The sequence below is a fragment of the Rhagoletis pomonella genome, unplaced genomic scaffold (genome assembly GCF_013731165.1).
Source record: "Rhagoletis pomonella isolate Grant_MI unplaced genomic scaffold, Rhpom_1.0 Rhpom_scaffold_00001, whole genome shotgun sequence".
NCBI classification, from domain to species: Eukaryota; Metazoa; Arthropoda; class Insecta; order Diptera; family Tephritidae; genus Rhagoletis; species Rhagoletis pomonella.
This window is the reverse complement of record NW_023458555.1, coordinates 2,089,984-2,115,205: the sequence shown is the minus strand read 5'-3', so window position 1 is coordinate 2,115,205 and position 25,222 is coordinate 2,089,984. Positions and strand designations below refer to the sequence as shown.

The following is a 25,222-nucleotide window of genomic DNA, read 5'->3' as shown; positions in this document are numbered from 1 at the left end:
GATTAGTCGCTAATTTTGTTTGGTTTGATCGCGAATTTTTATGAGCTCATACTTGTTTACAATTTATAGGCATAATTACCGCATTCGTGTTTATTGCTGCACATTTACTTGATGTTTACTTAACTACTTTGAGATTCCAATTGTTTGCTGCATGAAATTTTATTTATTTTGGTCCAAATTGTGAACGTATTACAACAGACAGGGTTATACAGTCCCAAAAGGTAAGATTGAAATGCTCGACAAGTCAGACAAGTCACATACCCCTGATGAGTGAATGCGTCTACATATTTATAACAAGTATTTTACCTTATATATATTTTATTGCAATTAGTTCTATGTATCGATATGTAACATACATATGTACTATGTATGTTTGCTTTAAATTCTGTTTAAATTTTTAGGTAGGGCTATTTTCATAGCATAGATATTGTAGATGCACATTCTACAGTTAACTATCGCTTTTAAGTACCTTTTTGTATTCTACCCAATAACCCTTAAGGCCACCCACAACCAAGATCAGTCATGGTTGGAAGACCTAACACATGTTTTAACCATCTGTGTAAACATCGAAAATTATCTACATACAAGGCCCAAGTATGTTTGTATATCCAAAAGCTTCCTCTCATAAATACCCTATAAATATTTTGGCGAACGTTCGAAAATTACCTTCGATATCCAATATGAATATCGAACTGAGAATGAACTCAAAACCAACCTTAGTTTTCCAACGTTCATAGTGTATTGGAAATACATTCGAGATGGGTTCGAAAAAAAATTAAAACCATAGTAACAAGAGAGGAAGTGAAATCCTGCTCATTTTCGAATGAAAATATAATGCAATCACTCTCTCTCATTAAAATTTCAATTCGATAATGGACTGGATTTCGAATTCATAACGAAGGAAAAATTCATTGGATAACGAAGGTTCCGTTTTGCTGGAGAATGGCCTAGTTCTCGAATCGAATACTAATCTATTCCACATTCGTTATCAAAGGTGAGACTTGAAAAAAATGTTAGTTTTCCAATCATTTTCGAATCGTTAACCAATCCCAATGTTTATTGGGTATGATATATTGGTTTGTAATTTTGAATACACACAATGTGATGTACTGTAGCAGGCATTGTGGTGGACGTGATTACCGTCCAATACTATGTCATCCTTTTATTGATGGAACGTTACACGCGGCACTCTGAAACTAAACAGAATATTGGATATCAAACCAAATATGAATCCAATAAATGGAGTCATCACCGCCCATGTTGGATAACTACAAGCAGCAAGGTGTGCTCATTCGCTGTCAGAGTGTCATAATCCAAAAATCAAAAACTCTGAAAGGCTTTGAAGTTCGGCATACAATTTTTACACAACATAGAAGAAAAGCTGTCGTTCATTTCTGTGTATTGACACTATTATGACACTATCACAGCAAATTTTCTACTCAATAAAGGGAATTCAATTCCATTCTTAGTTCACTAAGTACAGTTTCAGGTGTAAAACAGGGCCGTATTGAAATCGATACCAGAAAAATAAGGAAAACAATTACAATCGAAAACAAAAGAAATAAAAAGAAAAAGTATTTGTATAGTTTATCCTGCGTTCACAGTTTATTTGGTCAAACAATAATATTTAAACTGTGAGAATGACATCGTTTTTTACAAAAGGATTTGCCATATCGATTAATACAATGTGGATCATTTGGTAGAATTGAAAAATTAAAACAAAAAAAAACCTAATATTTAGTAAAATTCTTTTGCCTCTCCACGCAAAACAGAATACCTACGGCCCTGGTATAAAAATGGAGGAAAATACCTTAACTTCTAACGCCTTAAACTAATGATTGTTTTTCCAATGTTCCGATACAACAAACTGGTACCAGGCTTCGACAATGTTGACAGATATCATTTGAACAATTTGACTAAGCAAAACCCCCATTCGATTCGTATTTTGCTTAGGTATATACATATGTATGTAAATACATATGGGTACCCTATAATACCGGTTATTGAATTTATGTTTATTTTTCTATTCAGTTTTTGAAAAATAAATATTTTATAAGATTAAAAAAAATATATAAACATCATTCGATTTATGCAAATTTGTGTCTTTTTAAAGAACGATGAAATGCACAACAAAATAAAAAAATTACGTTTTAGGTAAATTAAACTGGTAAACAAATTTGTTGGTCATAAAATATGGCACACGCATGCTACACACATATCTATCTATGTATATACATATGTACAAATTTGCGCATAAACGTTAGTTATATTAAGCTTAGAAAAACAAGTGAGCCAGCACTGCGGAAATGGGCATCGAAGCGGTGAAGCGCTACGGAAATCACAACCAAGTCAGTTGGCAGCAAGTTTGCTAAATATGTTGTATGAAGTTATAAGTATGTAGTATGTTTATATATACATACATATGTACAAGCACTCACTCGCACAAATCTTAAATTATCGCCGATAACTGCTGCTAATTGTATTAATTAACAGATACGCCACTTGTTCACGCTCGTGGCTGGCAAGCGAAGAGTGATGAACAACAGCTAACATCAACATGTGGGTATAGTAGTATTCAAATGAAAGAAACGATTTATGAAGAAATCTAGCTTTTAACAGGCAATAATTTTTGGAGGACAATGGAAAAAGTTGGCTTTACGGATGCTGTATGTTTGTATATATCTAACATTCATTGCTAATTCGGAATATATTATTTCGGGAAAATTGTTTCTTTAAACAAACATAAATTTACTGTTTTATTACAATTTTAGCTAAGTAAATACATAACATTGAAACGTTTAGCAAACACTAATTAAGTACTTAATCTTATTGGCGATATCAAATTAAATTTGAGTGAAAAGTTGTTAAATCCATTTTTGAATTTTACAGGAGAGGTAAGGAACATTTTATAGCAGGTTTCGATGTTATTTCGAAAGATTTTATAAAAGCGGAATTAGCAACTTTCCACTCTCGTGTGACTGCTGCTTTACACGAACTGAAAATGAGTAAAATCGAATTGGTAGCCTATATGGATAGAGACGAAAATTTCCGGCACAAACAAGGGTAATTATATTTTGAGTATGTTCTTGTTTTGATGGGAATCATTTACAGTACTTTTTGGAATTTCTATGAGTACTCATTTGCACCAATTGTTATGGCTAATGAATAAGTACACCAATTTCTTTCCTACTCAAAGCAGGACTCTGTTGCCTAAATAAGTTAAATGAAAGACTTAAGATGCGAACTTGTTTATCTGAATTGCATGCTGCCTACATACCTTAGTTTTTTAGCGGATATTTGCCATTGACGAATTTCATTTGTTTTTCAAACTACACGGAAAAAAAGAGTCAGCTAAATACATACACACATATATTTCTCTTATGTTGTGGGAAACATATTTAGTTGACGTAACTTAACTCTTTTTATCAGTGTAGTTCTATGCTTTTATTTCGTCCAAATCCAGTCTGGGAACAATTGAAATGCTTGCGCTAGGTAGTGACTGTATTACAACCATACTTATGTATGTATATACACTCTTGTTGTGACTGCAAATAATATATCTAAAATGTGATGACTCAGCTTTAAAATTTGAACTTGCCTTTGCGCTTTTAACGCTATTACACAAAAGGCAACATTTTAAAATAGAGCAATGTAAAATTAAATATTTCACTAGCAATAAAAATTTTTGATTGCAAAAAAGCATTACTTATTTTAAAGTTCATTATATTGAAATGTTTGTGCAGACAGCTACAAAGAAAAGAAAAAGTCATGCAGTTTTAGGTGTTTGCATGGACACAGACATTTCATCTTACCTACCATCTGTACATCTGCAGGTGTATTGTTTTTAAGTATGTAAGTACCTATGTATGTTTTGTTTTTGTGGTGGCATCGTGTGAAATATTGTTAAGCATAATTGCATTGTTCAACGTCTGGCGTATAATTAAGAGATCGTTGCATTTTGCCTCACTTTCCTACTCGGGCACACAAACAGACTGCAAGCCCGACACACACACAAACATTCATATGTATGTATGTATGTATGCACATAAGGCATAGCAATATTATGGCAGCTCGAGGGCGTGAGAACAACCGCTAGAGCATCTCAATGATTTTCTTTGTTTCAGGCCATGTAAATGAACGAAGATTTCCATGACTATGAAAATTGCACTCGCGCTAATCAAAAATGAAGACGTACATACATACATACATACATAAAATAAAGCCAAGTAATCAAATGTCTAGATGATCGTAAATATGAAAAAAAACCGATTGGCTGTTGTTGGCGGGGCAGTCTTAGGTCACGAGGAGGGGCATTTCGACATTGAACTTATAGACTTTGAAACGCCATTATCACTGATAGTTGTATAGTAACAGTTGCTTATGCAGCAATGAAAACATATTCGGTTAGAAAACCATTAGATATGCGTTTGATTTTGGTTTGATGTTTGAAGTAAGCGAGAATTTGTTGTGAATCATTATGTGCACATAACGAGTTTTAATTATCTTGGTTTACTCGTTTGTATGAAGAGTTTCATGATCAGGGAATAAATAATCAAATGTAATAAAATTACTTTAAAGCCTTTAGGTAGCTAATTTTCAAGTACTTATAAAATCTAACAGATAAGTAGGCATAAACAACATAAATGAAGCTGTGTTGAAACTAGAATTATTTGGGTGTTTGCAGCGCAAAGTCTATCGCGAAAAAAATTAAAATAAAATGCAATTTGGCTTCCTCTCTAATATGTACTGGTTATTTCAGCAGAAACATTTTTGCGAAAAATGAATGAAATGAAAAGCTGGCAAATACCCGGCGTGTTTCACTGCGTCTTGGAAGTATTTTAGTGTGGTTTGACACCCGTATTACAATATTTCATTTATTTTATCAATTTAATTACAACAATTTTTCCAACAGGTGGCGACCCTTCCCAAAAATATTTTCGGCAGTATAGTTTCCTAAACCTCTTCAGTTTGATACCCATATTGCAATATTTAATTTATCTCATCAATTTAATTTAATTAAAAATTCAAACATGTGACAAACTTCACAAAAATATTGTCGGCTGTAATCCTTCTTAAGCCGTAAGTTGGTATCTTTCTTATTTTGATCTGAAATAAATATTTGTCGTCAGGTAAATACAAAATAATCTTTGTATAGAGAAGAATTTCACTTTTTAACCGACTTCCAAAAAAGGAGGAGGTTATCAGTTCGTCGGAATATTTTTTTTTTTTTTTTTTTTTTTATGTATGTTACCGCATAACTTTGCACCACGTCAACCGATTTCAATAATTCTTTTTGCTAGTGTCTCAGACGTGGTCCCATATTAATTTGGTTTAGATCCGATCATTGGATCATGAAATATATAGATATATATATATATTTTTTATGTCGGTTTTTTTTGTTTGCTAAAAATTACTTGTTAAATTTAAAGTATTGTGTCCGTGAATACTTAGTTCCTAGATGGTGGAGTATAATATGGGAAATTTTAAAATTTGAATTTCCACATAGATTTCTTGTTTTAAAATTGTGCGAAATATCTTGCAATTTCTTTTTTAAATATAATCTTGAGGTGAAACCAAAGTTAATGGTTTACTTCTTTACTTGAAAAGGCATTTTGATAAAGAAAATATTCCATCTCTTATAGTAAGATTTTATTAAATTTGTTCCACATACAACTCAGTGATTGTTTGCTTGCCGGTGGTATTGAGCGAGCATAGCCCAGCACCAGATTAGCGCGTAGATTTGTAGATAAGTTTGTTTTAATATGTTGGTAATGGAACACTTGCAGGCATCCCAGTGTACGGTATCTGCTCTGCATCGGAGCTGAACATCGAACAGTTATCTTTTCAATCTCTAGCAAGTTCCTTCTATGTCCCACCGTGATCTCGTTCTTTTTTTTTGCAATAAATATTGAGCAATTTAAATACATTTTAACTTAATATTTATTTAAAAGTACCTTTAGAAACCTCATTTCCTCGCTAGCGTCCAATTTTGTTTACTTTTTCGTTTGGCAAAAATATACAACTACCGATTAGGGAGCTAAGCTCCAAAATGAGGATAATCTACTTATATGTAAACCTATTATAATCATATTTATGTGCGTTTTTTTTTATATTTGTAAAAGTATTTTGTGAATTAAAATTACCAAAGTTTTTGTTTTGTATGTAAAATGTATGATAATATCGCACACCTACATCTAAAGTGAGCTAACTCAAAATTCACAGAGGGAAATTTAACTGCTTGTGGATCGTACAGATTCAACGCAATTAATACAAAAACAGGTATAACAGTAGTTTTTAGTTAATGTATATAATGATGAAGAAAAAAATGTCTACATTAATTCGATGTAAGTCCTTTGAATTGATTTATGCAAAAAAATTGCAAAAAATTTTATTTGAGTTCAGTTCAGCGCACTTTAAGAGCTATTTAGGTGTGCAATAAGATAATTCGTCAATTGAACTAAATGAACTGAATGAACTAAAAAACTAGTTCACTAAGGTGAGCGAACTACAACTGAATGGTTTACTCTAAAGAACTAAAGTGCCCAGCTCCAATCCGAATGCCAGCAGGGATACGAGCACATACGAACCCTGCAGATAATAAAACATTTATAAAAAAGTTACGTTAATATTTAGCCGTAAATTAAATACACTTTTTAATATTTGAAAATTTTGTTACTTTTACCAACGCATCAAATCAACAACACTATAAACTCCGGAGGTTGTAATAATGGCAACGCATTGTGGATTATTAAGGAATGCTGCAACTATCTAACTAAGTAAAAATCAGAAGTATACATACATATGTATATATACAACATATTTGTACAGTGTGTCTATATACATATTTATATTTCTTTTATATGTAGGTACGTACCGCAAAAGCCACCGCTCATCACCGCCGGCTCGTCATCATGGGCCTCGTCATTGGTGTGTATTAAACAAGAGTTCAACTTTTTCTAACTTTCAACACTTTTGATGCATAATTTTCCCTAATTTCTAGCTTTACGGGCGTCTATGCGAGAGAGTGCGGCATATAATAAAACATCTGCAAATTTTCACTGCATAAAAGCGAAAGATGCAAAATTACAGCACGCAAAGAAAAGAAAATTAAAATTAAAATGCAGAGATGCGCAAAAAAGACACCGACCATCAAGCAAGCGCTAAGCAAAGATGGAAGTGCTGAAGAAACAATCTTTGCCAAGCACCATTTTCATTCGATGCAAACTGCGTTTCGACCGGCCTCTAACTACCAGCAGCGTGGCGTGGCCTCCCAACTCCACCACTCGGCGGATCATTAGCGGTAATATGCGGATATGAATTGCGCATGTGCGGCGCATTTATTATGTTTGCATTTCACTAACTCGCCTCACAATTGACTGCACAGTAACACAGCTACAGGGGTATGCGCAACAAAAACAACATCACACTGAGAGTACATCGATAGCTAGCTAGCGGTAGCTGCCGTCGCAATCCTTCTTCCGCCTTGGCGTTGTTGGTTGCTTCAATTGTAATGGGTGTTAACATAGTACATAAATATGAATGCATTCACCCAGCAGAATATTTGACTAACTCAGAACTAGCGTAGAACTAGAGCTTTTGCCGACAGTACTAGCTCTCGCGCAATACCCAAGCAATGCTTTCAACTGTCCAGTTTTACACGGCGATGTCATTGGCGGTGGAAATTGTCGCCCATTGGATTACTTTGCAGCTAGTTTTTAACCGGTACCGTTTTGGACAGTTTTTTTTATAAGAAAACGTTTTCAGTTTTTTTTTCATTTCTTTTAAAGATTCCACGTTTGTTACACATTTTATAAAAAGAAATTAAATTTATTGTAAGCGGTACACAACAATTTAAATTCATTAAATTTGAAAACTCACAACTGCCTCCACCGCGATTTGAATTCGCGACCAAAGATGCTTGAGTCGTCGTAGGTCTTCTCGCTTAGCTACTTTCATATTGTACGACAAGTGCGAATTTGTACGCTTACACCGCAAGTTTCAACTGTCCCGCTCTGCAGCTATTTTGCACCACTTCAGAGATAAGTAGTTCTGAAATATGTAGTTCGGAATTAGCGCTTTGCCAGACTGTCTCTAAATTTTACTACAGGGTATGCATGCACTGTATATGTATGTATGTATGTGTAAGCATAAATGAATATATTAGTCTGTATGTATGTAGGTATTTACTACATTGTACATTGTACATATGCATTCGCAAGTGGCTAAAGCTGATTGTTGTAAAAGCCTCCACTGCACCAGGCGGCGGCGGTTGCTTGGTTACCCGCTGCCACTGACTCGATCGGCTGGCTGGCTACTCGGAGCGTACGCACCGCGTGCGCCTGCCGGCAGTACCTGCCACCTCTGGTTCGCTCTCCTCACACACAATCTGTTCAATTATGCGCGCAATTTTCAGTTTCGCCACACATTCGCTGCTCGATACGCGTAAATTTCGTAATGACTTCACTTTAGAAGACTCGAGCAATTTTGTTTTGCAATGCGAGTTCATAAAAAATACCCACATATATGTATATGTACGTAGTCGCAACTTTTCTTCGGGAATACAAGTATGCAAGTGCTATAAGAATTTGTGACGCAATCGAATTGTTGACATTTCAGCAGCTTTCTAACCAGTTTCGTTGTGTAACTTCAATGTTATTTGAATTGAGACTTTTCTAATACATACATAGAGAATACTTTTTAATTCATAATAAATTAACTTAGTTTATATTTCTATATATTTATAACACTTTATTGCTAAAAAATTTTCATGTAGTAAATATGTATATATTAGGGATGTTTCGAATGTCTTATTTTTCACACTCGCGAATACGAATGCGAGTCTGAGCCTTCGACTTCGCCTTCGCTAGAGGAATCTAAAATTATTTCTAGGTTTCTTATAAGACCTTTAGCAGTACTTATTGAAGGCCCATCAATGTTGCTTGTTAGCGCCTGAAGCTAAAAGCCAGTTATTGTCCGCACCCTGGTTAGACAGACTTAAAATCATTTAAACAATATTAGAGTGGACTCTCTGCCCATGTGAAAACATTTGATCGTTTGATGCGAATGCGAATATCGAATGCTTATGTGTAAAATGATGCGCATCATTCGCATAACGAATGAGAATGCAAATATTCGCAACATCCCTGGTACATATGTACATATATTCTAATTACAAATAAAATTAGACCATACATGCAGGGTATCGAAATATATCAACGCCCGCGCCACCTACTGGCCTAATTTTTTGTGTAGTTGTTTCCTTCCATGTAGGTAATATATATATTTCAAATATGAATCAAAGCGGATTATAAATACGGGGTTTTCAAATATTTCGACTCCTGTGCCATCTAGCGGATTAATTGTGCTTTAATTATTTGTTAATTTCTCTATAGAGCAGGCTTCCTTTTCTTACCATTTTGTGCCCTCTTCTACCGCACGTTTGTTTGTTTTGTTTGTTCTAACCCACAAGCGCAGTGACTAGCTATGCCAGAAAAAAAAGAGAAGCAACCCGCTAAATAATTTGCATGATATATTATTATCGGTCTCAATAGAAGTATTGGATTGGATGTCGTTGCCACAAAAAATTGATAACCTCTTTCTCATTCAAACCAAAGGTTACAGAAGAAAATATATCTAATATCTTACCAATAATTAATAGGATCAGTACTTAGTTTACTCGACTTTGTATTGAGTATTGAGGTGCAAATAGAACAAAAAACTTAATTATTCCACTTTCTTATATCTTTTTTAGCGAGAAATGTTGGAGTCAACATAAGTGAAATTTCCTATTTTAAGCTCGTCAAGAAAGATGCTGACATTTCTTCGTTAATGAGGGGTCACGGCATCTCTATAGGATGTTTTGTCGTGCTTCTCGATTTCGAAGATTTCGACTGTAACGCACCTTTTTGGAAGCAAACATGTATTTTACTACCAAGAATATAATTTAATCGCAGAGGCATGATTTTGTTGCTGGTAAACCAACAGTTATATTCTATTTTGTAGTTATTGTATTGCGGCGTTTTCAGCAACATGTATACTGATTTCTCTAAAGCGCTCGCATAAGTGGGCATAGTTACTGTTGACGGTGTCTCCTCTATACCTCATACTGTGTCTTCTTGCTTACCTCAAGGCTTATCTTAGGCCCCACCGCCTTAATTTTACTCTCTTAGAAAATATTTAACATTGTGTGTACTTTCTATAACGTTTCCGATAATGTACTTACTTAAACCTGTTGAATAAACCATAGATCCAGTCGTTTTTTTTCAATTCGCGTTTTATGTTCACAAATTGTATTTATCATCTCTAAAGAGTACTCCGTCTAATAGCATAGTTAAAATTTCCACTTGCTCATATCTTTAACCCTTAACAACCCAGTAACCTTTTATAACGTATCCGACCAGTAGTGTCTAGCGGACTCACCAAATAATTCTAAGGCATTTTCGAAAGAAAACAAAGGCACTGTGATTGCAACAAAATATCATAGTATGTATAATAGATGTACATACTTCAATATAATCACTTTAATGTATTATTAACTCAGTTAATGGGTATAACAAATACATTTTGAATGCAAAAAAAAAAATATACGACTACTTGTGTTATGTACTTCAATATTTAAATTTTTATGTTATTCATTTAGTAGATTATTCATTTAGTACAAACAATTTTTTGCAGTGTTCAAAGCAAACATTGCGATCGCATTGTTCAAAAGATGTCAATATTTGTGAAGGACAAATGTGACAACGCTTCTTTTTTTTCCCGGACAGGTTCAAGTGATGCTTGATCCTTGTATGTTATGGTAAGTGATAACTTACTAAACTAGTGATGATAAAAATATTTTAGTTTGACGTTTGGGTGCAAAAAACCTTGGTGATAGATTAGATAAAATGGTTTTTCGAAAAAATAATTACTTTAAGTTTTATACGTAAACGAACTTAAAAATGTGTCCGCGAGACACTTGTGGTTGTTAAGGGTTAAATGAAGTATTATTTATTTGTGTGTTGGTGTTGGTTTATTTTTCCGACAGGGTGGTAAGATGATTTATTTTGGAACGAATTTCCGTCATCCCTTGTCAAACTTGGTTTGCAGACAAACCGGTTTCGGCGTTGTGCCATCTTCAGTGTCATTTTTCGTTCTGTCTGGTTCGAGATTTGTCCCTAATTTATGTTCATTTATCTTAGGTAATGTGATTTTCGTCGATGATTAATTACTAGATATGCCATGGTGCCCATTTTTTTGAAGCAGGTAATAGGTTCATCTTCGCTGTTTCGATATTAACATCCATTATGTTGTCGCTGTATGGTTTTTGCCTGCAGGTAGGTAAAAGTCAGTGACTTTTGCCCTGGTGGTGCTTTTTGGTGTGTTCGGAGTGTCCATGCCTGTTGTTTTGTTGTCATTCGTTTATTATTTTGCCGTCGAAGGTTTTTAGTGGCCAAAATGCCAAATGAACTTTTCTCTCAAAGTTTACACTGCTGGCAAATGTAAATAAGGATTAAATTTTAAAAACTAATTAATACAACTAAAGTAAAATCTGTAGAAAATTAACAATAAAATGCTTTTTTCGCAAAATCTATAAAGGACTCTTTTATTTCTCAAAAAAACATGGGTAACAGTTATTCGTCGCCACGCTGTATTTCTTTTGTTAGTTCTAGATTAGAATATGCTGCGTTTATCTTTTGATCTTACCACCAATCCTTTTTTTAAAGGATTGATTGTGTAAACAATTAAATTTAAAAATAAATAACTATTCAAATGACATCGACGTCGACGTCGACAACCATAATAGGGCCGATTCATGTGTCTATATATATCATACTTTTCTCTACTAGCCTCATGCTTTATATGCACACATATTCACACGTAGAAATTAGAAGAAAGTCTTGCTTTGAGAAAGAAAATATCAAACTTTTGAGATTCCATTAGAAGAAAGAAAGAAGAAAGGTAGTTGGAAATAATCTAAGCCAACACAAATAGAGTTGTGCTTTTCATTTAAGTTGCTGGCGACAATTCGAAATGACTAATAAATGGCTATGTTTACTGAAATGTGACAATGCAAGACACATCTAATAAAAAAGCATACAAACAATGTCCATATGTACATATGTACGTACGTATGTATGTATGTAGATATGTGAGCGTATGAAGAAAGCAAACATGAATCAGCAGCAGCATTTCAATTGCATTGCAATGCTTTTTTCGTGTTTTCTTTCTATACGTTTTTCGTACAGTTTTGTTGTCATCATAATCATTAGTATTGACTTTGAAATGTTTATAACGAAATAAATATTTATCGATTTGAAGTGCATTGAAGCGTTTGTGGACAATGTCATTTCCTTTACGTGCAAAATACATTTCTAAAATATGAAATAATTGGAATGTACATATGTAACTCAATAAGCTAAAAGTATTTATTGTATTTAAACCGAGTGAAATTGCAAATACGTATGTATGCAATATAGATACATGCATGCATTTTTATTCTATATAGGGAGATAGTATCCAAATGGAACTAAATGCATTTTCACAAAATGGTGAAAAAATCATGGTTTCAATTTAAAATTGGAAATTGTTCAAAAGCGCTGCTTCTTGAGCTGAAATTTGCAATATATTTTGTCATATTTTTATTTTTTATATAACTGATGAATCATATAAGATAACCAGTAAATAGCACGGTTACTTCCTCCCCGCTCAGTGTTAGTGTTGCTAGCCGGAGGAAATTTGGTTTAGCCGCTTTGACAAAAAAAAATTAGTCGATTTTAGCTATTTGCAATATTTTATTAAAATTTTTATATATACGTTTCCATTTTTACAAATTTAGCGCCTAAAAATCTATTAGAAATGAGTAGGCTCATCTCGGCACTGTGTTACATACATACAATTGAATTGACAATTTTCTTCTAATCCGAAAAGTATTCAAATACTGGGCCGATTTCAGTGGTTTTTATTTTAAGCGAATATACAGTGACCCAAATCTTTCTTATTTTTTTTTAATGAAAATATAGCTGATTACTTAAAAAATACCATTTAAATCAAACCTTCATACTTTGTGAAAATATTATGAAAGTTATGCAAATTTTCACCAAAAATGTAATGTAAAAAGTTAAAGTACCTACTGCTTATTTTTTACAATTTTTTTCTGTTCACTCTGTGTCGCATTTTTTACACATAAAAAATTGTTGAACATATAGCAAAAAATGTAAAAAATGTAAAATGTAATTTAAAAAAAATGCCAAAAAGCAGCAGTAAGTCCAAATTTGCACCTCATTAAACTAGAATTTAATAGACCACAAAACTACATACCATAGTTTTTTCTAAAAATGCCAAGTAAAAAGTTGAAAATTTTAAAATTTTTTCTCAAAGTTCGAAACATGGATTTATATGGTGTTTGTTAAGTAATAGCGTGAACCGAAAATGCGCTATTTTAGAATTTTGATTGGTAATAGCAAAAATATTCTTCATTATGCTCTAAAAAACAATCTGTGTAAGAGATGACAATTTTTGGTCAATATCTTAGACTCGTCCAAGTCCATGAAATTTCAATGTGCTCAAAAAATAAAAATTAATAAATATATTAACTAAAACATTTTGTCTACTAAAATTGCGAGTATCTTCGAAAATATTAGTCCTACAAAATTCGGTATATTGACCTTTTTTTGTAGAGAATCGAAGTAAGCTAAGAAAAAATTTTTTTAGCACTTGAACTTTGATGGACTTGGGCGAGCCTAAGATACTGACGAAAAATTGTCATCTTTCACACAGATGTAATGAACCATATGCTTTGCTATTGCCAATCAAAATTCTAAAAAAGCGGATTTTTAGTGTTTGGCCGAGCTTCTCCTCCGATTTGTGGTGTGCGCCTTTGTATTGTCGCACAAAGAGGAGGGACCTACAGTTTTACGCCAACTTCGAACGGCGTTGGTATTTTTATGAGAAGCTGTTTTTCATGGCAGAAATACACTCGGAGGTTTGCCATTGCCAGCCGCAGTTAAGAAAAACCCATTTTTTTATTTTTTTTTGCGATGTAGCTTTGACCAGGGATTGAACCTAGGCCCCGCGCGGTGGAAGCGCGCACTGCTTACCACTACACCACAGCGGCCGTCAAATTCATGTTAATTTTAGCTGAAGCATTTTAGCTGCTTAGCCGGTCGGCCCAAAAACTTCTGGCAACACTGTTCAGTGTACAAAGTTTCATTACGTTAAACAAAAGACTTAAGATACGAACTTCATTTATTCGATTTAGGAGTTTAAAAATATTTCCTTTCCTTCACATGCTGTACTGCGCTCACATTTTTTTAATGCAATTTCAAAGTGAAAGTCATGCTCTTAAGCAAGTCAAAACATCCTATTCCTTTTTATTACAAACACTTTTACTCACATATACTTAAATATATACACAGGACATTAAAGTATTTCAAAGCCTTGCATAGTATTCAATTTGCGATGTGAGAATTTCCAATTTTTGTGCTTTACTTTCACAGGTACTAAATGTTTCGCTCTAAAAAAACTGCAATGAGCTTCGAAAAGATCGCTTGCCAAATAATAAAATTATGCTGCATAAAAAAGCCATTCGAGAAGAGAATCGTTGAAGAGCCACACAACACAGCAACACTTCAGTACAAAAGTCGAATAGTTGGCGAGAACTCTGTTGGTTAATCTTATTAGGAGCTGGTGAGCTTGTGTTTAATTTCTTTCATTGACAGGCACAATGTGGGCATAAATTTAAAATTTGTATGCATTAAATAATTAATACTTAATATACATAATCGTATTAGATTTGAGTACTAACGTGGTTATGAAAGGAAAAACACATAACTAAAGGATAAAAGTAATACTAATGTAATAAACGAGAACAAATAAAACTTTAGACATGAAACACTTGAGCCATAAAGCATTTTTGTTTGCACAGCCCAACCAAATTCCAACAACTGCATGCGGCACAACCAGTGACGAATGGTTCTTATATGATTTTTTCCAACAGCATCAGAATCTTAAAATTATCAATTGGATCTAGGTTTTGATATATTTGGGATTTAGATGGCCAAAAAATGTATTTTCGCAATTTTTGTAGAAAGATGAAAGATGTATGAAATGAAAGCTGAAATATTGGAATTTTAGTTCCAAAGGTGAAAAAGTATATTCCATAGGAATAAGGATTTAAAAGTGGTTTTTAATTCATTAAAATTTTATACTTTTTCTCTTTCAGGATCTCAATTTATCTGCAAAATGTTTCGAACATTTTTTAGTAACTGGAGAAATTTAAGTTTTTTGGAATTTTCATCACATCTGGCAAGTCGTTTATGTTCTCGTTGGAAACTTACGCACGTACAATAAAAAAAACTTTTAAAAAGTACTTCATTTAAAACAACACACTCAGGGATAAAACGAAAGTACCATCGAAAGAAAGGATCGATACCTATGTACTAAGTATCGGGCTAAAAGTATCGATGCCTACTTATATCGATATTTGTACCTATATAAGCATTGTTTGTACAAAAAAACGCTACCACATGTCTATGAATTTTTGTCAAAATAACTTATTTGACTATCATTTTTGATTTTAGACGAATGGTACTTAATTTATTTAAGAAAAACTACAAGTTTTAAAAGACTGCCAACTCCAATAACTTTCCGATAAGACTGATATTTAGTTTCTGACAAATTAATTAATCATTCCAGTTTTTTTTTTTTATTATGTAACGAACAAATGAAAAAAAAAATCAAAATTTAACACAAGAAAAATTTTTAAAATAACAAGCACCGAGCAATTCTACATAGAAATTGTATAGTGGCGTCTGGGGAACAAAAACCAAACTAAAATTTGTGATTCAATGTAATCGAAAAAAATGCAGAGTCCTACTGGAAACTTGATTTTAGTCAAGTAAAAGATAACGTCACTACACACGAATAAAGGCGCGATATTGTTTTGACGGCGAAAAAAGGCGCGTAAAAAAATTTTGCGAAAAAGGATGCTTATGAAAAGCTTCGGCGAAGTATGTTAAGAGTTTTTGACGCTAAAGTGACGATAAGTAATTTTTAAGCATAAAACAAAACCGATTTCAATTCTCATATAAAAATTTAGGATTACCGTCAATTTCTTCATGACCCGGTGATCGGATCTAAACCAAATTAGTATGGGACCGGTTAGCGTGGTCCAAAGTAAAACATACACAAAAAATATTCCGACGAATTGTTAACCGCCTCTTTATTTTGAAGTCGGTTAAAATGAAAAATAAAATTCTCAACTTCCAAAAAGCATTAAAACATATGAAACTCAATCTGCAGGATTTTCTTCATATTTTTGACAGCTCTTGAAATTTATTGTCAGCGACAAAGTTTCCATATACTTTGCAGACATTCAAAATCATTATGCGCGACAATTATGGCTGCCACAGCAAAATTCTGCTTTAAGTTGGCGAACAAAAAACTGTTTCACAGGGATATGCTTTTACATTTATGTACTTTCAAATTTATGTATTGACTGCAACAGTCAAGCGTACCAGCAAAAAGATCAACGGAGTCAATGACAAAATAAAAAACATTAACAAAAGATACTAAAATTGTACGATTTGAATAATTAATATTTTTGTGAGAAAAGTATCTGCATGATTCGCTGGACATTTTTCCGGACACTTTTTTATCATTGACAATTAGCAAGTGCAATGTGCTTCTGCTATAGCGTACATACATATTTAGAATCAGAGGTACGTGTGCACTGTACATACACAGCAGTGGAAATTACGCTAATAACGCAAAACCATGTCGAGAAATATGGTAATTCTAATTCATAAAAGCAGCTATTATCTACTTTGACTTAACAAAAGCATTTATGCTTTAAGAAGCTTCAACGCAAAGTGCTGCACAACAATGCACTGAGAAAAAGGTGAGAAAGCGGAACGAACCAAACTGACTGCCAACCACAATTGTTCTGTACTTTCACAGCTTATTCTGTCGCTGTCACTGCTGTTGGGGTCTCTTTGTGTTTTACTTTATTTTGTAATTGCCATTGCCTTGGTCTATCGACTATTTAGTATTCGGATAAATGTGTTGGTAATTGTAAATAAAATTCATAGGAATAGATTTTGTGCAAGGTAATTAGGTGCAAGGAAATGCAGAATTACATTTGTTTGTAATATGACATTTAATTTTAATCAAGAGCACATTTCGGATTTACTTCTTTTGCTGCACTCCATTCTCGAATTTGTATTTTCTCACAGTGTTAAAAACAAATCGCTAGCCATTTGAACGATACTCGTATGTTACTCAACTCTTAAATCTTCAGAACTCCCCTTTCTTTATTTTTTTATAACTTAAATTGATGCGATTTCGAAGAGTAAAGACCACACACACACTTTGCTGCTTTTTTACATTTACTTCGCTCTGCAGCTGGCACGATATTTATGGCACTCATAACGTTCGTTGCATGATTATCATAATAAAAATACCGATCACTTCTCCAACTACAGTTAAATACGAAATAAATATCTATGTACTTGTATGTATGTATGTATTTACTTCGCATTTTGTGGCGGATAACAGCGTACTACCGTTAAATCAAGTTTATTCTATTTGTTTTTGCATTGCTAATATATGTATGCCTGGTTTTGTGATAAAAAAGAAAAAACGGCAACGAGATTCTGCGTATATGAAATATCTTAACGGTAGCTATGTGAAAAAACATTCCACTCTCAAGCAATATACTTACGTACATATCGCCCATTTACTTCAATAGTGTCATAATCCAAAAAATACAAATATTGAGTTGAGTATGCAAAAATTGTCACTACTCCTTCTTCTATGGTGTGTAAAAATTTCATAGCTCTATCGGTTACCAGTATCGCACTACAACAAAATATCTATTAATTTTTACTATGGGAGTACTATATGTATGTAAATACTAATTTGCACAGTGTTGCATCGTCGTTCATCGTCAATTGCCACGTACTCAGCATGTCGATGTCGCTATCATATCGTATCGCCTATCGCATCGCGTATCGCATCGCGTATCGTATCGCTCTAATGTGCGCCTTAACTTAAAAGTCATATCATTTAAAAGTAATTAAATATTGGCGTGGGGAGATTTTTACACAGTATTCCTTATGCACATATACTATATATCACTTTCTTAGGGCATATAACAGTTTTAGAATGAATTTCGAATTTGCCAATAAAATTGGTTAAAATGGAATTTTAGTGTTTCAAATCATAGTCATCTTTTACACAATGTATTTTTTTTCATTTGCTAACACACTAGCTTTATTACACTAGATTCGTTCGTTTTGGCGAGAAGAACATTTTCACCGTTTAATTTCAACTTTTTGAGGTATCCAGAATTACAGACAGATATTCTGCATGCTGTATTTTTTTTTTTTAATTTTCGTAGTAACTTCTTGAAACTTCACAGATACGTTGTATTTGATGTTAACCTCCATTAGCTCTAATATGAACATTCTATTTGCAAACTTCCCAAAGTTATTAAATAAAAAAACAATTGACTTTTTCGAGTGACAATAAAAATAAGTTAATAGTGAAAACAACTATTTTTAAAGCAAGATTTTTAAATATGAACGAAACCGGACCATAAGTAGTGGTTTACCAAATATATCGACTCGTGCGCCACCTATCGGCAAAATTTTGAGTGGAGTTATTGCCTTTCATGTAGTTAATATACGTTCCAAATATGAACCAAACGGGACTATAAATATGGGGTTTTCAAATATCTCGACTCCTGCGCCACCTATCGGTTTAACTAACTCATCCTTCGTATTGCATTGTCATCGGGTTCTGAGCCAACTGTGAAGTTTCAAGTCTCTAGGCCATCGGGAAGTTGGTTAAAAGTTGGAAAGCAATATTTGCCCCTTACAAACATACTTACATACATACATACATACAAATATGTATACATATGTACATACATATATACAGAGCAAGTTAAATAATAGCTTGTAAAATGAGTAATTTCGCTTTATTTCAGGCTAAAATTATTCAAATACTTGACTTATTTTTTGTGGTACTTTCTGAAACTCCATTGATTGAAATATATGTAGCATTTTTTCTGGTGAGAGAAGAAAGTGACACTATAAAAAAAAAACTCGTAAAATTTTCTCATATGCGTTTATTTATAATAAAACGTTAAAGAAAAAATTCGATGGCTGTTTCGAACTTAGTAATTTGTAGGTTTTTATAATATATGCAACACATTTCAAATCATAAATTTTCATTTGTTTATTTTGAATTTCTTTGACATTAGAATTAATTCGAGAGAGTAAACTCAAAATGCTAGCGAACGTCAAAAAACCAATGGCGTACGAATTGAGCGAACGTTTTTACCTTTAAATATTTTTATCATGATCTATGCTTGTCTCTCAGTTTCTAGATTAAAAAGCTGGCTATCCACGAACGTGTACGCAGCGTTCCGTAGGAGTGTGTAGAAACATATGAAATTAGCGGTTGATAGAGAGACACGCAAAACCCCCAAAATGTACACAGATCGTGTCAGCTGACGTCCGTGGCTAACTGCGCTTCAATAGCACAGATGGAACAAAAAATTTCAAAACACCAACAGCAAAAGCTATTAGATTTTATATTTTTGTCTACTAAAGTTAGCGTAGGATTACGACGACAGTTGTGACTGGGTCAAAAAGTGGCGTTTCAATTTCACTTAATGGAGATTAATTGCCAAAAATTTATAATGAGACCCAGCGCACATTTGACTTTGCGCGTTTGTACAAACTAATGTGTTTTTCCTTCTATTTTTGCATTTAAGTTAATTAAGTTTAATAGAGTTTTGCCAAAGTTAAGACCAATTTCCTTAAATAAAATGGGTCATTCGAAAGAGGCTTTGGCAATAAGAAGACAATAAATAAGAAACTGAAATTATGACCTTGCGACACACTACGTACATATTTAAAGTTTTTGTTTGTTTTCTTTCATATTCATTTGCGAACTTACATTCATATTGGTCTTTATAACATTAGAGCGGCGAAAATTTATATGAAGAACTTTAAAGTTCCAAATTTTTTTTTTTTTTTTAAGAAAACAATGCATTAAAAAAAAGAGTTTATTTAAAATTTTTAGCTTGCTTATTGTAAAACATACATACATATATACGTACCAATAATGTGCATGTGCATACATAGTATTTGTAAGCTTTGAGTTGTAAGGGAATCAAAACAGCCTAGAATGTAAAAAAATTATGATCTTTTAAAATATGGATCACCTTGATGTACACATATCGGGTTCTTAATATAGAAAGACCCTATCTCATATCGTCGCTGAGCTACAAAAAGCCGTAACGAGGTCAAAAGCCCAAATATAGAATTCATATGGATGTATGTCTAATTTATCTACTCCCACCTGGTGTAATTTTTTACTGAATAAAGGGTCATGGAATTACTGTGTACATAAATATAGAAAGAACTTTTTAAAATTTTGACTTTTTAATTTTTTGTTTACATTTTAGTATACAAATGACACGTAACGCCAGATTGGAAATGCCCATATCTTCGGTTTCTTTGACCAAACTGCATATTTAAACACAATGATGACTTGCCGCTGCGATGGAATACTAGAAAAATGTGTATATATGTACATATGTACGTACAGCATTGCTTAATTATTGATAGCGCTTTCTTCAATGGAGACTCAGTAGATTTTATTTTTGTCTTCTTTTTTTTTTTTACTGAGCAAATGTGCTCAGCAAAATTTATAATATAGGAAATGATAATCATTAGTTTTATGCTTAGTGCGCAGATTCAAAGCTAATGATGATAAGAACAAAAAAAAAAAAAAAACGTTGTAAAAAGAGGCTATTGGTAAGTTTCGCCGCTAATATTTTTTCGAAGACATTACTGTTGTTTTGTTCTTTTGTTGTAACATTCCCCAATTAACCCAATTAATTTAATGAATTGAAGAATGAAGATTTTTCCCCAATTGAAGAAATGTGGAACAGAGTTGACTCTCTGAAAATTGATTGACAGAGGAAGCTAATTCATTAGCGACTGTGCATAAATAAACGTATAAATGAAAGACAAAGTTAATACATTTGCAAAACTTCTGTTAAAGAATTGAAATTATGTCATAAGAGATGTTTGTGGAAAGTAATCGAATATGTGCACTACACAGTACCCTACGAGCGTCGCCTCAGTTTGGAATATTAATTATAATGGAAGTTTTGTTGAAATCATAATTTGCGCCTACGCTCCAATGGAAGAAATGTACCAGGCCTCCAAGGACATCTTCTATGAGCGCTTGCAGCTTAGACACGTCCATATCTGGGATCTGTGAGCTGTTTGGGCCTTTACAGTGCCGCCTTAGACCTGGTACATCCAGCATATATACCAGTTATTCACCATATGCAAAATATTGGAAAAGACTCGTGAGATTGGTATTCACTCAAACCATATATGTATTTGTCCATTTCAAAGCTGCTTTCAACAGCACGAAAAGGTGTTGCCTTTTCGCCTTCCAAATTTATACAATATCTAAGAGTGAGTAAAAAGGAAATTTTTCTTTTTTATGCGGGTTTTCAAAGCATTTTTTCACCGCAGTGATTTTGTTTTTTAACCGACATTGGACCACGTTAACCCATTACAATAACAATTTTTTGAAAGGAAAGGTTTTACCTCACAGGTCCCGCACTAATTTGGTTTAAATCTGATCATTGGATCATGAATAAATTAACAATAATCTGAAAATTGTATATGAGAATTGAAGTCGGTTTTGTTTTTTGCTTAAATTTCCTTGTATGAGAGTTGTTATTACTTTTTTCAGAGTGTAAGAGTCAATGCTTGTGATATTTAATTTGTATTTGTAGTTTTACATAATTCATGTATTTATTGTGATCTTTCTTTTTGTTACAGATAAAATTTTATTCATTTAATTAATGTTCAGTTTTACGTGGAATAAGAAGTGTTGAAGTGAAGAAATAAATTGTTTGGTTTTGCTTAATATTGCCTCATTGGATTTTTTATGCGGTTTTTTGGAATTTTCAACATGGAGTATCTGAATTTATGCGGTTTTTGAAAATGCTGCAATGCATCCCCTGCTTTTGTATGAAAGGAAAGGACTTTTTATGCGGCTTTCTGAGAAACGTATATACCGCATACAAAAATATCTAAGTGTATACGACTCCAGCGCTATCAAGCGGGGTATTTTTTGCCAATATATTTTTTTAGCTGGAAAGATCAAAATCGGATCACAATTACGATTATTCAGTATATCTTGTCTCCATAGTCATTTAGCGCAAATCGCTTTTGCAAAATTATTTTTTACCAAACGATTTACTAATCTCCTTAATTTGAACCAAATCGGACAGTAAATATGAGTTTTATCAGTAATTCGAAGCCAGCGCCATCTAGCGCTACCATATTACATATCAGTTAGCCAATGTAAATACATATATAAGTTCCGAATTTAAACTAAATTATATCTTTTCTAAAATTTTCTCTTCTTCTGATTAGAATTAAAATTTGGCAAATCAGTGAAGGCATTTTTAAGTGATGATTTTACCAACGAACAATATTTCATATTTTTTTAATGGATATGTTTTAGCGAAGGAAGACTCGGTTGCTTAATACTTTTTAAATTTACCGCGCGACAAAAACAAAAAAAAATCAAAACACACGAAAGAATCGATATATTCACAAAACTATGGACCAAATATATTAAAACTGCGTTTTTAGTTTTTCACTCTGACATCAGGACTCTTATTCAAAGGATTTTGAAATTTTAAAGATGTGATTAATTCAAAAAATTATTTAAAAAAATCGGTGCGATGCAGAATATCGATATGGGTATCAGACGAGAGAGAAAATTCTGTAGAATTTAAAGACAATCAAGTTTTTCGGTTTACAAGGACGAACAGGTATTGGAAATGCGCTTTTAATAAATTTTGACTTTTTAAGTTAAAAAAGTTTGCAGGACGAAATTCGATGATTAGGTCGTGTATATTAGTCCTCAAACAAACATTTTTTTCAAAAATAAATATTTCAAATTTCCAATGATATTTAAGGACAAAATTCTAAAAGAACATTTTCCATACCCATATATTCTGTTATAATTCTAAAGAATTTTTTGTTTTATATGATACCCTTATTGTTATCCTACATTGCACTGAATTTAGTAAGTAATTTTTTGAAATAATCATATTTTTTAAATTTCAAAGTCCTTTAAAAAATCCTGACGCCAGAGAGAAAAACTAAAAACGCAGTTTTACTATAATTTACCCATGGTTTCGCGGATATAAACATTATTTGGATGTAAAATTCACTGTCGCACGGTGAAATCAGATACAATTTCCTTTTTCAGTACGAGCACTTTGTGAGAATTTGTGAAATTAAAAATTATTTCTGTGAATGATTTATCAAACAACAGAGTGAACTAGCCTCGTTCAAAAAGCCAATCGCTGCAACAAATTATGAACGTTATTAAATATTATTTAGTGGCACTTCCCACCTTTCACCACATTCCGCCCAACTAATAAATTGTTTTACTAACTGTGAAGCAATATGCGGCCACGCCGCAACGCCGTCAATCATGAATGCAACAAAGCAATAAAATTGCAGCAACTACAAGCAACTAACCTCAAACCTAATATCAGCAAACAATCCAGCGCTACAACATGCAACACGTTGCGGCAGACTCGTAAAGAATTCCACTGCACTTCATTTCCTGGGCATGCGCCAACACTGTGGACTACATCTAGCACTTTTGATAAATTTCACCATTGATATAAGTATTGAGGAAAAATGTTGGCATGCAACAGCCGAAAACTGAAAACTGAAAATAAAGAGAACCACCATCCACGCCACGGCAACAAAAGGTTAACCGAAGTTCAAGAATTTCATTCATTCGCCGGTGTGCGATCATTCATTTAGCAGCCAAATTCGACGTGCAGCAGCATGTGGAAGGATAGAACCTCAACGGCAGCTCAGCTACTGAGCCATTGGTTGATTCGCTCAACTGCTGAGCACCTTAGCGATAGAATAATTTGTTCAAGATTGTAAGAGGCTCTAAGCAGCGGGGAAATATCGGTGCTGAGTTGTTCTTGCTATTGTTACTACTGTTGTTTTCCAAAGTGTATTTTAACGGTCAATACTCCAAATCGACAGATAAGAAGTTTCTTATTGCAGCAGCTGGCATAGAGACAATCACACGCTAGGCGGCAGAGAATTGAGACAGGATGGCGGAAATATAAAACTTGAAACAGCAGCGCGATAGACCACAAAACACAGCAGGTAGCGGCCAAAGCCAAAATGAAGAATTTTAAACCAGAGCAAAAGAGATGATAAAACGAAAATCATTTCGTTTATGATGGCAATGTGATAGCGCAGCGTGAATTTCACTCACACACACACACACAAACACAGCTAGGATAACCGCGGTGGATGGCCGGTGGACCGGTGCACCAAAGCCCAGCCCCTGCACAGCAGCAACTAGGCTGCGACAGCAACGATGCACTCACTGTTGGTTGGCACACGCTGCCACCACCAGTGGTCAGCGAACAGCCAGTAACTAGCGTTTGGGAATTGAGCCAGCGCTCAAAGGCTATTAAGGAGAAATTAAAAAAAAAACCGTCATCGGAATTTCGATTTAGTGCAACGCGGAGCCGCAGCTGCCACTGTTGTTGGCCCATTGCTGTAACAGGGAGAAAGGGAAAAGTTGCTGCGCCTCATTTACCGCAAATTGTCTAAGCGCCCAGCGCGCTCCCCGGCTGTGAAACATGCGATGCTCATGCCGATGCAGCGGTGCACCGATGCTAATGCCGCGTAGTCGGTGATGGCTAGAGATGATGAGCGTGCAAAAAACCATTTCACTGCCGAAAACGAGGTTAATGTGCAATGTTGATTAGTTGCTTAGTAATGAATATTTTCATGTGCCAATGCGCGTTTGTCTGCGATGGAGTACATCAATCTACCTATTGAAACTGATGGGATACCTTAGATATTGAATACTGATTCTTAAGACTTATTAAACGACGAAATGCGATTGAAAAACAACAATTTTCAAAGCACCAAGTGAAGATATCGACTATGCACACTATGAACGTATGTATGTAGGTATGTATGTCAAAACTGGTAAACGACACTTTCGAAAGCGCGTGCTTGATGGTGGGAAAGTGTCACAAATTTCAAGTGAAAATGTGATAAGTAGCATATCAGTGTATTTTTTTAGTCGCAATTGAATTGTCTTTTGAATATGTACATATCTGTACCTTAATATAGAA

At 33.8% G+C, this 25,222-nt stretch overlaps 1 protein-coding gene and 1 long non-coding RNA gene across 3 annotated transcripts in view; one reads left to right on the top strand and one right to left on the bottom strand.

Moving 5' to 3' along the window:
* Window positions 1–25,222, bottom strand: part of LOC118735998 (mucin-4) — a 128,702-nt gene that overhangs the window by 6,174 nt on the left and 97,306 nt on the right. The gene's annotated exons all lie outside the window — the stretch shown is intronic.
* On the top strand, window positions 6,365–7,766 carry LOC118736067. The gene is made up of 3 exons (XR_004992667.1): window positions 6,365–6,776; window positions 6,867–6,927; window positions 7,001–7,766. It is a non-coding gene; the product is annotated as an uncharacterized LOC118736067 (long non-coding RNA).